General features: G+C 37.4%; 1 protein-coding gene and 1 non-coding gene across 3 annotated transcripts in view; one reads left to right on the plus strand and one right to left on the minus strand.

The window, feature by feature from the left end:
• The window catches only part of ZNF804B (zinc finger protein 804B), an 873,532-nt gene that overhangs the window by 803,055 nt on the left and 54,804 nt on the right, over positions 1–15,673 (minus strand). The window lies entirely within an intron of this gene.
• LOC123614520 (U6 spliceosomal RNA) lies at positions 6,606–6,710 on the plus strand. Its single transcript, XR_006721929.1, has one exon. It is a non-coding gene; the product is annotated as a U6 spliceosomal RNA (small nuclear RNA).

The raw sequence follows: 15,673 nt of genomic DNA on the forward strand, positions 1-15,673 counted from the left end.
AGCAAACCTTTGGCAAATATCTTCTGAAATGGAGTCATCAGAGAAGAGTGGTGATAACATTATTTCAATCAATTTCAACTACAGGTGTCACCAAAAACTCAAATTCACAACATGATGTTCGAAACATAACATTTTTTATTTTGTTTACAAAATACTTCTGTTTAATCTAATGAAAGGTGGTATAGTGTAGCGGACAAGATCATGGACTCTGACATTGGATGAGTAGGTTAGAATTCTGGCTTGCCACAAATCAACTTATACAGCTTGGACAATTCACTGAGCTCTCAGTGTCTCCCTTCTTTTATCTGTAAAATGAGGATGATAATGTTTCCTATTCCAAAGAAGTGTAGTAAGGATCGATACAGACAATACTCTTAGAATAACCCTGGACAATATGATGAATATTAACTATTTTTAGTACTGAATTACCATTTCTACATATTGACTAGTGCTCTATTAGCATCAGTTCACAAGAAATATTTGAAAACAGACATAAGCTGGAAAAAGTTTACAGATATGATTTAATTGCACCCAGATGTTACTTAATACCTTGAGGAAATTAAAGTCTGTAAAAATTGAAGCAAGCAGTTCTGACTTCAGTAGAGTCAAACTTTTTTTTATCATTGACTTCTTGGTAAGAAACAAATTTTCTGTAGTATACAGACATCCATTTACAATACCCACATCCACACCCACACATATATGCACATAAACAAAAAGATTTGCAATATACACCTTAAAAATGTTTCATGAAGCATCATTCATTGTGATATTCTGTACTGTCTTTTATTTCAGCTTATTAAAACGTTGGTAAAAATGTACTACTGATTTTGCCATCATTAATGGGTCATGACCTAATGTTTGAAAAAAACTGTATATCCAATCCTTTCAATGAAATGGGGGAAATAGGAGCTTTTCCCCTTTCTGGCCACTCTTCAGCCCATGCCTGCCCTGCAGTAAAAGGGTTAAGTTCTTCCTTAGTACAGAGGGAAATGGAGACTTTTTTCCACCCTTTCTAAAAAAATCCCCAATTAGATCAGACTACCCTGATCTTTAATCTTGACATCAGCTACTCATTCTTCTTAGCGCTTCTAGGAACACGCGGGACGTGGGGAAACAATATTCCTGCCTGGGAAAATAAAGACATCTCTCTGACCCAAAGTCCTCAGCGTGCTGTGAATGTGGGAAACATGAGATGGTAGCAAAAAGGGTCATTAAACCTCTGGAGAGCTGTGAAGAGCCTCTTTCCAGCCCCAGAATAGAAATGATGACCCCTGCCCTTACATCCAATTTGTAGCCAATTCACACACAGCACAGTATCTAATTTAGTCCTTGACAATTAAATACATAACAAGGTTTGAGGGATGGAAATTTTGCAGGGAAAAGGCCAGATTGAGTATATTTTTAGATAAAAGGTGCGTATCTCCCACCATCAAATTCCTTGAACCATGGTCTATTTACTCTCTCATCTTTATCTACTACTATCAACTGTATATCACTAAATTCTAGCTTTAGTCATGATTCATATTTCTTATAAAGTAGCTCTACCTCTTGACTTTCACACTTGGTAGGTTGAATTCGAGATATGACAATTTCACTGCATGAAACTAAATGAGAGTTCTGGAGAAAGATTGTGATGATTGTGATTGCACAACAATGTGACAATACTTAATGCTGCCAATCTGTGCACTTAAACATGGTTAGGTTGATTAAATTTCTGTTATGTGTATTTTGCCACAAATAAGACATAATTTGTCAAAGTATTAAGTAGAAGTTCTTTTTTTTTTTTTTAGTATGTATGTATGTATGTATTTATTTATGATCAGATTTGTGGCTACCAGAGGCAGGGGGTGGGGGAAAGGGAAATAGATGAAGGTAGTCAAAAGGTACAACTTCCTGTTATAAGGTAAATTAAGTAAGAGGGATATAATGTACAATGTGATAAAGATAATACTGCTGTACATTACAAATGAAAGTCACTTAGAGAATAAATCCTAAGATTTCTTATCACAAGGAAAAAAATTTTTTCTATTTTTTAACTTTTGTATCTGTATGAGATGTTGAGTGTTCACTGAACCTATTCTGGCTATCATTTCACGATGCATGTACTTCCAATCATTATGTTGTACACTTTAAACTTTTACAGTGCTATATATCAATTACACCCAAATAAAACTGGAAAACTTAAAATTTAAAAAATTCTGGGAGGGAAAAAAAGCACCAGTGTTCCTGAAGAGGAAAATGTGATTTAGAGACGAATACAGTTAAGTGAGCACAATGTCTTTTATTCTCTCTGTAAAATCACAAAAGAGGATGATGCCAGCATTGACATCACAGTTCATAGCAAAGCACAGGCTGAGTGCATAGCCAGCACTTAACAAGTGTTCGTTGAATAAATTAATGAATCTGCTGCTCAAATATGTATGTGTGAATATATGCATAGGTATTTTTGATGCTGATAGTTTTTTAAAATTGATTGAGAAAAGAGAGAGCATTCCATAGCCCTTAGCCCTAAAGAGAACCAAAAATAATAAGCATACTTGCCTTGAACATCAAAGACGAATGTAATTACATGTCACATCTAAGTTAATGTCCTAGCCACGCCTATATACTCAGAAACCATACCATCATCAAAATAATTTGTCATTATAAAAAACAAAAGGGAATCATGTAAACAAAGAGCATTTTCATTTTCATAAAGGAAATTCCATGACAAATTTTCACATGCCCTTTCTCTAATATCACTGTTTCCCTGTGAAATGACTGTGTGCCTTCAGCACTAACATTCCAAGGGTAGCATGCTTCCCATTTCCAGTGACAAATCAAATAAGGTACATGAGTAAGGCAGAGGAAAGTTTTCAAATCAAAACTGAGAGCTACTGCTGATTGATGACTATAACCTACTGCACCCTCCAGGAGAAAACCTAATCAAACTTGCTCAACCTTATACCAAAAAAAAAAAAAAAAAAAAAAAGGCAGTTACACAAAATGTAAATAAAATGCAATTAAAGGGAACAAGGGCTAAGATCATTTTCAGAAGTTGCTTATTGCTATGTGTTTATGCCCTTGAAAGGAAATATGCTAAATAACCCAGTTTTCTGAATAAGCAAATGATTTAGTGGCCTCAGATCTTGGTTGTCTTTGTTTCTAAGCGCTCATGCAAGGGTTCTTAAAATTTTCTGCGCCATAGATGTCTTTGGCAATGTGGTGAATAACTCCTTCCCAGAATAAAATTTACAAAAGCATACAATAAAATAGGTTTACAAAGCAACTGAAATTGAATTACAATTGAAAAGCAACTGAAATACAGCTATCAAAATATTAAAAGAAAAAATATTAAAAGAAAGTGTTGTGATGTGGTAATATGAAACTTCTTTATTAATATATTAAATAACAGCCTTGTTGGTGGAGCCAATAACGACTATAATCCCAATCTGGTAATTAGCAAGAACATTTCAAAAATACCATAATGTGTAAGGAAATGCAAAAATATTAATAATTTCTATTGTGACAGAACCACAGGTACCTATTAATACAATGTAGCATTTCTAGGCTCTGTGATTTGGAGCCTAAATTCATAATTGAAAGGAGTTTTATGTTTCAGTTTGAGTTTAATATAAATAAGGAAGGTTTACAGTGAATCTAAATTTACAGAATCCAAGTTAAGAACCTCTGGTTGCCCAAAGGGGAAAGGGGCTGGGGGAGGAATAAATTAGGAGTTTGGGATTAGCAGATACAAACTACTACATATAAAGTAGGTAAACAAGGTCTTACTGTCTAGCACAGGGAACTATACTCAATATTCTGTAATAAACCATAATGGAAAATAATACGAAAAAGAATACGTGTATATATAACTGAACCACTTTGCTATACACCAGAAACTAAGACAACATTGTAAACCAACTATACTTCAATTAAAGAAAAAGAACCCCTGGTTGTCCCTTTTGTAAACAGTACAAACACAATTGGTGTTTACTAGCTAAGAGTATTAACTAAATTAACATAAGTTTTTACCTCTCAGAACTACTAAGGCTTCACTGAGTGATCAGAGAGCACAGATGCAGAACTGTGACTGCCGCTGGCATAGGAAAGATTCAAGTACATACATGGATGTGGACAATCCCTGATAGACTCTGAGAAGCAAGGTCCAAGAAATCCACTTTACCACCAACCTGGCTCCCAGAAGGACCTTGAAGAAGGATCCTGAAAAGCCATGATATGCAAATGACAATTGTCACCATCTAAGTTCATGTTGCTAAGTGTGTTTCACTCTGCGGTATTTTGATTAAAATTCTACCAGGAAAAAAACTTGTTTCGCCAAAATTCTAAGCTAGGAATTTTCATTAAAATATTAATAATAATACAATTGTTGGAATTTTATAAGAAGAGCATACATAAAACACACGTGAAATACTTAAAAAGCAAAACCACAGAAGTACAGATGTCTCTGTGTTTAGTTGGTTGGTTGACTGTTGTTAGTACTGGGTTATCTACATTGTAAATGTTGGGAGAGATAGCCTTTAATCCAGGTACTGTAGCCATAGCAGGCATCTGACGATATACGAGACAAGAAAGGACCATAAAGAAAGCAAGAAGCAGTAATAGGCTAGGATCTTCATAGAACTACTCAAGCCTGAGTTTACTGTTTGCCCAACTAAAACCAAGTGTATTAACTTTCTAGAGATGCCATGACAAATTACAACAAAACCGGTGGCTTAAAACAACAGAAATATATCTTTACACTTCCAGAGCCAGAAGAAAAAAACAATCAGTATCAGCAAGGTAGGTTCCCTCTGGAGGCGTGGACAATCTGTTCCACGCATCTCTCACTGCAGGTGTCTGCCAGCACCCTTCAGCACTCCTTGGTTTTACCACATAACGAACGTATACTTCTGTCTTCACCTGGTCTCCACCTCTCTGTGTCCCTGTGTCTCAAATATCTCTCTCCTTTCTCCTACAAGGACACCAGTTATTGGATTTAAAGCTCACTCTCAATCCAAGATGATCTTATCTCAAGATCCTTAACTAACTTCATCCACCAAGACCCTATTTCGAAAAAAGTTCAGATTCATAGGTACCAGGGGTAAGGACTGGGCTATACCTCTAGGGGGGACACAATTCAACCTACTACTCAAGGAATCCTAAAATTCCACATGCTCTAGGTACAGAGGCTTTTGAAAAAAGACGATCAGAGGCAATACAAAACAGAAAGCATTTTTTCCTTACAAAAGCATTAGTAGATACTTCTACATTTTACAAAAACTGCACATGATAAATTCCTAGCATTGCAGATCTGTGCAGTAAACACAGGGAGGATATGTATCTACAGAACTGAAATAGAATTGGTGCAGACTGTGTAGTTTAGACAGAAAGTTAAGATATTTTAGGGACTTAACTTGGAGAAATTATAGACACAAACCAGGAACTTGCGGCAATCATCTCTGAAACGAGTTGTGCCCAGGCCAGCCCCAGAGAGTGTGGGCCAGTGTAGGATGTAAAAACAGAATAAAGAGACGTGTTCCCATAGTCACTGCTGCCTAAGGAGACTCCCAGTTCTTCAGTCACGCTGGAGCTGTGACTGGATTGTTTAAGATATGTTCTCCCTGTTTGTCCTTAAATTACCTCTTGGTGAGTTACAGAAAAAAAAAAAAAGTTCATCTACTGGTACATAGCCAACTTTTCTAAACTAATGCTTTTATGTTTACATAAAGTCCTAAAATAGTGGGGAAAAGAATCAATATAGTACAAAGAAAAGTGGTATCTGAACTAGGCAGACCAACTGTTACTTGCAGTTAGAGTGTTCAGAGAGGGGAGACTGCCTAACATCCAAATGTGAGAGTTCCGGCTCAGGTCCAACACCCTTTACACATCCTAAGATCTTGCTACTGTGCCAAGGTGTAGGGTTGTGGCCTTTATCCATAAATCTAACTTCATAAATATTTGCCTGTCTTCAAAACAGAAGCATATTGCTATGTGAAAATTGTAAGTCTGCAGGCAAAGGTGTAAATATTTTAACAATTTGTTCATTTTTTTAAACTTTTTTGATTGAAGTATAGTCAGTTTATAATGTGTTAATTTCTGGTGCATAGCATTCAGTGATGTATATATACACACACATACATATATTCCTTTTCATATTCTTTTTCATTATAGGCTGTTACAAGGTATTGAATATAGTTTCCTGTGCTCTACCATAGACCATGCTGTTTATCTCTTTTAAATACAATAGTTAGTATCTGCAAATCCTGAACTTGTGGTTACCAGGGGGTAAAGGAGAGAGCGAGGGATAAATTGGGAGTTTGGAATTTGTTCATTTTATTTAATGATATTATACAGTTCTTTGTAGATGTTTAGTCCTTCTTAGATTTACTAAATAGATTAATCCTGTCTTTCTAGAAAGAACCCTGTTTTATTATTCTTTGGTATCTCCCATAATACTAGGCTTTTCCTGGTGTATAGTGAACCAATAATCAGTGGTAGCTACAAGATTTCCTAATACTTTATACTAGATGGTTGTTCCTTCTTACAGAAATGACCACCTACAAATGTGATGTTATGAAGGGATTCATATTAGACACCCTGCTCAATATTCTTCGCACTGTGCCCACTTCGGCAGTGCATATACTAAAATTGGAATGATACAGAGAAGATTAGCATGGCCCCTGTGCAAGGATGACACACAAATTCATGACACATTCCATATTTTGAATACATATATATATTCATATGTATATATGAATCACTATGATGTACAGCAGAAACACATTATAAATCAACTATACATCAATAAAAAATAAAATAAAATAATAAAATAGAAATATTCTTCCCACTGAAGCAACAGTGAAATCTGAGTGTGGGCAGCACCCAACTGTGTCAGTATGCTCTGTGCCTCAGATTCTTCATTTGTAAAATGGGGATAATAGTTGTACCTCTTTCAGAGGGCTGTTACGAGATTTAAATGAGTTAATATTTGGAACATGTCCAGAAGACTGTCTGGCACATAGAAAGTCCTAGCTAAGCATTTTTATTAGTAGTCGTGTTAATATTGTTATTATTCATGAGCCTTCCAGAAATAGGTTTCTTATTATTCACTAGCTTTCCAGAAATAGGTTTGTTTGAAGGAATAAATACAATAATGCATCTTTTACTGAGAATTGCTGGGGAACAATGTCTTCCAAATTATTGAAATCACTACCTTTGAGTAATCAATCAGTCAACCCATCAGTCAGTATTTATTGAGCAGTGTCAGACACTGTTCTTCAGCAATACAGCAAGACAGTAATGATGATGGGACAGTCCCTGCCCTCAATAAGTTTATACTCCAGTGGGAAAAGAAATAGATAAACACATCAATTAAAAAATAAGGTAATATTTACCATGAAGAAAATAAAATCGTGCAATGTGACATTACAGCACCTGTCTGAAAGACAGTGGAGAGGTCATTAAAGTCCAAGAAGAGAAACTAAGTTGAGACCAGAATAGTGAGGCCATCATTTATGGATCTAAGAAAAGACCATTCCAAACAGAAGCAACAGCAACTACAATGAGCAGACATCCTGAGAGAGGAAGAAATGCTCAGGGTTGGTGTGTTAAGTCATGTGTCAGATAGGATCCAGTAGAAAGAGATACACTGTTAACTGGGGAAAATAAAAGGATAATTAGAGGAGTAAAGTCTTTATAGAGGCAGCATAGGGTAGGATCCAGAATATGTCTGGAGAGAACAGCCTTAGACAGGGGCAAAGAGACTTAGCAGAGTCAATAAGTATGAATGTTATGGACTCTTAGAATTACTGGTTTAAAAAAAAAAATAGATGGTGGTGCTATCACAACATGTGAGTGGGTGGGGAAGGGACGTAGAGGTTCGAGGAGTCATTTCAGAGAGTTAGAAATTGAATATGCTTGGCAGGTACAGTAGGGCAGCACTTACAATAGCATGCCTTTGGCAAGTGCAGTCATGGGTTTGAAATGACTCTAGCCAGCACAATTGTTGGATTTTCTCTAGTAACATTTAGCTGCTTGAGTGGAGAGCCATAGTGAGCAGTTGGTTGGGTGAAACCAAGGTTGAGATTTGCCAGGCAAATCTCCAAGGAAGGAAGGAAGACAAACAGATGGCCAAGGCAATCAAGACACATTTGCCAGAAGATGATCATAGTAGTTCATGACATCCCAGCTGGGGAAGAAGGTTAAGTGAAAAGATGAGGTAGCTCAGTGGTAGAGTGTGTGCTTAGCATGCACGAGGTCCTGGGTTCAATCCCCAGTACCTTCAATAAAAAATAAAATATATAAATAAATAAACCTAATTACTCCCCCCCAAAAAAAAGAAAAGAAAATATAAGGGAAGCAAGAGCAAGTGATGAATGTAAAAAATAAATGACAAGGGCAGAAGACTGGCAGTACTGATGAACTTACACACTTGCAAGAGTGGGATCAACAGGGTAAACGACCTGGATGGACAGGAGGGAATGATCAGAAAATGACTGGTTTGAAATGAAAGTATGGCATTTTTGGTAATGAAAAGGTGGGCATGGTGACTATAGGAGTGGTATCTAAAGTGGGAGGAAGGACCAATATCAAAAACTGATCTTAAATTTTTCATTACCGTCATTTTAGATAGGAATAGGATTAAATAGTTTTTATATCATTCCTTGTATTATTGCTGTACACCAAACATATTTTTTCCGGTTATAATAGGTTATCAACATAAACATTAGTTATATTATGATATATGTGGTAATTTCCTCAGTATTTCCTGATTGTTTTGCCCATGCAATAAATTATTCCTGACACTTGTATTTGCAGTCCTTGAGTCTACTTTCTAGAGGTTTTTTTTGTTGTTGTTGTTTTTTTAAGAATTTTCCTGTCTCTTCCTTTGTTCCTTTCAGGCATAGAAGCCTGAAAACTGGACTTCTTAGAATAAACTAAAACATCCTTGAGTGAGGGTCTTAAAGGCATACCTTCCCAGTTGTACTTAAGTCCATGAACTTGACTGAATCAGTTTGGTTTTCTCAGGTTTCCTTCACTTGATTTCCCTTTCTCCAGTCAAATAAGGCTTTATTCTTTAAAGAGGAGGAGTGGGTACCATTATCGACAGATGTCAATCCCCACCAAAATAATAATAATAATAAATAATAATAATAATAATAATAATAATAATAATAATAATAATGTTTTATTTCCAGCAAGTAGATTTTGATGAGATTTGACAAATTCTTCTACTTAAATTTCTAGTGTTCAGTTAAAATCTTTCTCTTGGGAAAGAGCTATTAAGTTATGAAAGGCCCTGGATTTAAGTTCAATGTTAAAATAATTCTGATCCAGGGTTTATGTCATTCATGTATGACATAAAAAATTATAACCTACCTCCCTACTGCCTCTAAAGATTCTTTCTCTAGTGGCCTTTTTCATGTATAACATCTATCATGTAACCACTGCTTTACAAAATGCATGATAACACAATTTAAGAATATTCCCAAACAGCCACTAGCCCAACCAAATTAGATACCTAAAGGGGAACAGGGGAGTATGCCATTTATTTTGGTTTTCTCCACTTCATTAATTTAATGACAAAAAAAAATTTTTCACTGTGACAATTGAGAGCACATGTCCACCTCTTTTTTCCCTGCAATTATTAAATAAAAACATAGATGACATTTCTGAAGAATCAAGACTCTGGGGCTGCTGTACGTTTTCATAATGTGAAGAGGGAAGTCTCCACTTCCTGTCATATAACGAATACTGGCCATCCATCCCCAGCCTGTTTATGACTGCTAACTCCTGGGACTCAGTAAGCAATATCACTATAGAGACACTTTCAGAAAAAGGCCTAAGAACTCTATTATATTTTCACAAAATGCTTTTGCAGGCATAAGAGATACAGAGTTGGGAAAGAAGTAATTAAATGAAAAGATTATTGATGAAAACAGAGTCAAAAAAAAAAAAAAAAAAAAGCAGAACCCTGGGAACAGCAAGAGATAAAGTAGCCAGAGGCATTTGGCCTTTTCCAAACAATTTCACCACAAAAATATTTGACCATCAGCAGAGGCAGACCCTGGAATATTCCACTTTAGCTGGTAAAGCACAGGTTTAATCTCACCAGTACGTTTTTGATGTGAATGATTTCAAAGATCTTACATTTCTACTTACATCTGTTACAGGTTTCTGTCAGTCTATCTACCTGCCCTTCAAGTGGTTCACTCATTCATTCATCAATATTTGTTGAAATAGTTCAAACAATATTTGAAAAAAACAGTTGTTTTGTTTTTTAAAGAAAATTTATGACTGCCAACAATAATCCTTTGAAGTTTTCTTACTAGAATGAAATATGAGTTTTAGGAGAGCTGTTGATTTAGATGAGGGCGGTAGGGTAGAAGAAGCAATATAGTCACAGCATTTTCAAAAACTCTAACAATTCAGTGAAGATCATACATCGACTGATGGTGCCCTGAGTTTAGTCAGTTTTCAAATGATTTTTTTCATTGCAAAGGAATAGGTTTATACACAAGAAAGAGAATCTAGGCCAATCCATCATGCCTTTATTGAGACCTTGTTTTGTGCCAGTCACCTTCTAGGTGTTAGGTATACAATACAGCACAAATTACACAAGAACTCTTTGTCCTCATGGCTCTTGCATTCCAGGGGAAAGACAACAATAAGCATAATGAATAATTCAATTAGAGTGTGCTATAAAATAATGAGTGCTATGGAAACAAAGCAGAGAAAAGGAGAGCAAGGAAGGGAGCAGGTGTGTATGTCTGTAATTTTGTACATTTTTTAAAATTTGGGATTAGTCTTCTGTTTTTCTCTTTGTTTTTCTTTTTATTATTATCTTTCTGATTCACATATACTAAAAGTCCCTTTCTTGGTGTAAAGGTCTATGTGCAGAGTCATGTGACCACCAGCACAGTCAGGATACAGAACAAATGTCCCATCCTCTCAAATAGTTCCTGTCTGTTGTCCCTTCGTAGTGAAATCTTTTCTGCCCCAACCTCTGGCAACAACTAATCTATTCCTATAGTTTTTTCTTTCACAGAATACCATATAAATGCAAGTAAACTGTGTGGTCTTTTGAGGCAAGCATTTTTTTCACGTGTGTAATTTTAAATGGGACGGCCTTGACTGCTCTGCTATGAACAATATCTGAGTTACAGTAAGTGAAAAAAGCAAGATGTAGAAGAACCTGACTAGGAGGCTGTCACGTGTATTTTTTAGTATGTAGGGTTTCATATGCATAGCCTGCCTGTGAAAGGAGCCCAATAAGTCATCAACATAGTTGCCTCCAGGCAGGAAAACTCATTGTCTGGGGAAAAATACTTCTTCATGTACCCCTTTCATATCTTGAATTTTGGACCTGTGCAACATTTTTTCAAATATCTCAATTAATCCTTTAAGATGAAGTTTTATATAACCTAAAACAATTTATAATAGTTAAATCAGTTGTTTGGCAAATAATCTGTGAATATAAAATAAATCACCTAGATTGGGTATTTCCCTACCAACATGATAAAGAAAGTTTTAGAGTTATCTTTAAGGCAATCCCAAAGAGGAAAAGTAACTCTTAGAAGTGATTGGTCCTTACAAACAGTCAAAAATACAGAAAAATAAAAATATGATTAATGTTTTCATTTTTCTTGTCCTCTTCTTTTCCTCCTACGATCGGCTTTATACTTAGCTCACTGTTAATTCTGTTTGAAGGTGAACAGGATGATGGATGAAGCTATATGCAGTCTAATTTTTTTTTCTTCTCTTTAGCAAGGCAAAACTCCAACTAACCTTCCTTTACTGGCACCAGGCACAGATTGGCTGGACTGGAATGGTCTTTACCAATAATACCTGCGGCATTAACAGTAACCACTGCCCACTGTTGAATCATAGCTCTTGCAACAGACTGGTAAGTCTACCAGGAGGCTGGCATGAAGCTGAGAGAGCTTATCTTCAGTTTGTGAATTATCAAAAGAACCTCTCTGTTAATAACAGCTGCATTTATCAAAACATTAACTCATTTTAATGTTTCTCCATCTCTTCAAACTATTTTGAACGTCTTGTTCTTTGATAGGATCATAGCTCAGTGACCTCCTCTGAGGTCAGCAGGTGTGGCTTGGGCCACATCCAGATTACTAGAGGGAATGATCAATCCATAGCCCTGCCAGTGACCTGGGAGTCTCCAAAATTACAACAGAATTTGTGATCCTGGGAATCAGAGACACAGATGAAGAGGACTGGGATTTCTTGCCCATTTACAATTCCCAGAAGTAGCTGCCCCTCCCCTTTAGTCAGTGACTTAAAAATATTACTATTCACTCATCTTGCGCACTCAACTCTTCTACCTTTACCTCCTCTTGAATTTCTAGTGAGAGTCAGTTTCTTGAGGGTGTTTTATTTTTAAATTCTTTATTGTCATTCCTGACATCATCACCTAGCCCAGGCTCTAATATTGTCAGTGTCTGGCATATTTTCCCATCAGGACTTTTTTTTTTGGATACAAGTGGGTGGCAAAATGTTTGGTTTTTCTCCCTGCTCTGTTTTGGCAGGAATCCTAGAAACAAGTTAAAACCAGGTCTATGGTCTGGGTTCCTTTACTGTACTCTTTGCAGTTTCACAGTTTAGGAGCATGGGGTGGGTGGTTCTGTTAGCCCACTTCCCAGGAAAGTAGGAAAGAAGTAGAAAAAGAAGTTGGCTGGGACAAGAAATTCCATTTCCAAGTCTATCAGGAAGTAGCTGAGAAATTTCAGCCACAGAGATTGATTGCCCAAGTCCCAGATCTGCTACAAGAAAACTCAGAAGTTTTTTTCTGAACAACAAATGCCACCCCTTTCTGATTGCATGTTGTGACGAAGGCACCTTAAAGTAGGCGGGATGACTGGAGAAGCAAGGTTGAACAGGTGCACTTCTCACCCTGCCCACCCTCATTCTATTAGGCAGGATTATACAATACCCAAATATTGACTCATGTAACTGGAAAGCCTAGGGTACAGAGCTCTCTATGGGTATGGAGTTCCAACGATTTCAGAAATCTGTCTCTTCCCATCTCTTTGCTCTCCTTTCGCATAAAGTGGCTTCTTTCTCAGACTCACTCTCTCAAGGACACCCATGTTTCCATTCCAGAAATTCAACAACTGTCTGTAAAGAAATGTGCTTCTTTCTGAGTTGTTGGAGAAAAGATTCCTATTGGCCCAGCTTAGGTCATGTGTCATCACTGAGCCAATCACTGCAGATAGGGCTGTGTGCTTTGACTGGCCAGGCCTAACTCATGGGTCTCTTCCTCAAAACACAAGAGTGCTGCCACCTTCACTGGACCACAAGGATTGCACAAGGGTGTTTCTCAAAGATAAAGGGAGCTATATTTAGCAGAAAGGAAATGGATTCTGAAAGGCTAGGACAAGAGCCGGTTGTTGAAACTCCAAGGGGATAAAATTTAAAGAGATCCTCATTTTCTGATTCATGGAAGTTTGGTTTTGAGGTAAGCCTCTCCTCAACTTTTGTGTCCTAGGCTCCTCACTCACCTTATCCTTGTCTTGGTCCTGGCTGCTGGGCAAAATAAAAAATATATATTCATTATACCCGTTTTCAAAATTATCTCCCAGAGTGCCTGAAATCTCTACCATTAAGAGACTCATTTCTTTGAGTTAAGCAGAGACATCTCTAGGGATTCTTCAATTTCCCCCCCCCCAAAAGTAGCCAATGGTAAATCTTTAAATCAGTAAGTTTCCCAAATACATGCTACTTATAGACTATCAAGTCAATAACCTCCAGGGCCAGCACATGTTGAAAGCCCCACCTCTCAATAAAAAAGTGTGGTTCACTATAAGGAGAGACCTTAGGGAAAGGGGAGGAGCAGGCAAGACCTGAGACTATACAGAAAAGGATCCCTGATGAGGAGGAAAATGACAGAGAAAAAGGAGATACAAGATGCTAAAGGCACACTTGTATATTCAATCATTTAATAACCCTTAACGAACACTGGCTCTAGGTCTACTTCATCAGTTTTGCTAAGTTCTGCCATGTGGAGAAATGGAGGCTGGCAAGAGAGGAAGTAACAGGAAAGACTCAGGGCACAGTCCATGTGGAAATCTCTCAACTGGAACTCTTTGATCTTGTGCAACATCTGGGAAGGCTTATCTGGAGTTCCGATGAGAAGGCTACAGGGAGAGGATGAATCCTGTCAGTGGCAAATCTTGAGTATTTGGGTGTCTGGCATCTTTGAAGGCTTAATTTTCCCCCACAGCAAAGGTTTAAGGAAAGACTGGGAGAGTTATGAATTGTGTGTACCTCCTACGACCAAGGGAAAAATCAATCCTTAAAACACAAGATAAATAAGTCAAGCACCTCTTAAGTTTGGTACTAATAAAGACAATTTTCTTTATCTTCCATATTCTAGTCATTTTAAGCTACCCTTTCTGGGACTCTAGTCACCTCTGGCAAAGAAAAGTGCTTACATAACTGAAATATAACTGCCTCTCATAAAAACCTGGTTTAAAAAATTTTGTCCATCTAATAATAAATATAGAAAGCAATGATTCTGTTATTAGTTGAAGGCTGCCTTTGGGAGTATGATTGTTCATTATGTCAACTCATAATGGATACAAACACTACCCAGAAAGCAGAGGGACGTGGTCCACAGAACCCAGGTGTCTGCTTCTGGTGGCAAATCTGTCACCATGGTGTGAATGGTGGGTGGCTACATGCCAGAAAACTTGGATCTTATAACTCACTCCCCTGTTTATGGAGCAGCCTTCTCTGGAAAATGGTTTCCACACGATGTGCCTACTGAGAGAGCACGTGATGACCAGAGTGTCTTGGGCCCTCAGCAACTATATTTCACCGTAACTACTTGCTTTATTTTCCATTGACAACTAACAAATAAGCATTCTAGTTTTAAGTACCAGGTTTCAGTGGGCTAAGAATAAAGTTTCTGTATCCACAAGGTTTAAAGCCAGATGCTAGACCACGGGCAAGTCACCAGAACTGTGTTGATCAACCTTGAGGCTCCTTCGAGACACACCAGGAGGCCTTCTTTCCTACTTACACCCCCATCTATCCCTCTCTCAGCCTTCAAACTGGGAGAATTAGATTCTATAAAAGCAATGAAGAATTTTTAAGTTCTTTTTTTGCCCAAAGAATACTACCCGATAAACTTTTTGCAAAACAATATAATAATTGGCAGATTTATTAATGAGTGCAATAAATATTGAGTGCCTATTATATTCAAAGTACTATGCTAAGTGTGGTGGAGAATTCCAAGTTGAAAAGGATAGAGTGTCAACCCTTGGAGCTTGCAGTCCAGAAGAGATATACAATAACTTTTAAGAGGCAAGTTATCTTACCTTCTGTATTAGAAGAATAAACTACACCATTTGGAGAAAGAAAGAGTAATTGCAACTAGTGGCTCAGAGAAGACTCCTTGGGAGACACGGGGTCTGAGCTGACTCCACGAGATGTTCTGGGGAGAGCAGCAATCCAGGCAAAAGGGTGGTTGGCTCAAAAATGCTGGGAACAGACCTTCCGTGTGGCTGAAAATCTGGGCCTTGGCAAGAATGCCAGAGAACTTAAGACCAGTCATCTGGCATCAGAGACACACTGGGAAGACTCTTGGCTCTAGACCACAGGGAGTGCAGGAGTGCTTTGCCCTCGTAGATTGTCCTTGTTAGTTAAATCTTAAACCACCAGGCCTGTG

The sequence above is a fragment of the Camelus bactrianus genome, chromosome 7 (genome assembly GCF_048773025.1).
Source record: "Camelus bactrianus isolate YW-2024 breed Bactrian camel chromosome 7, ASM4877302v1, whole genome shotgun sequence".
Taxonomy (NCBI): domain Eukaryota; kingdom Metazoa; phylum Chordata; class Mammalia; order Artiodactyla; family Camelidae; genus Camelus; species Camelus bactrianus.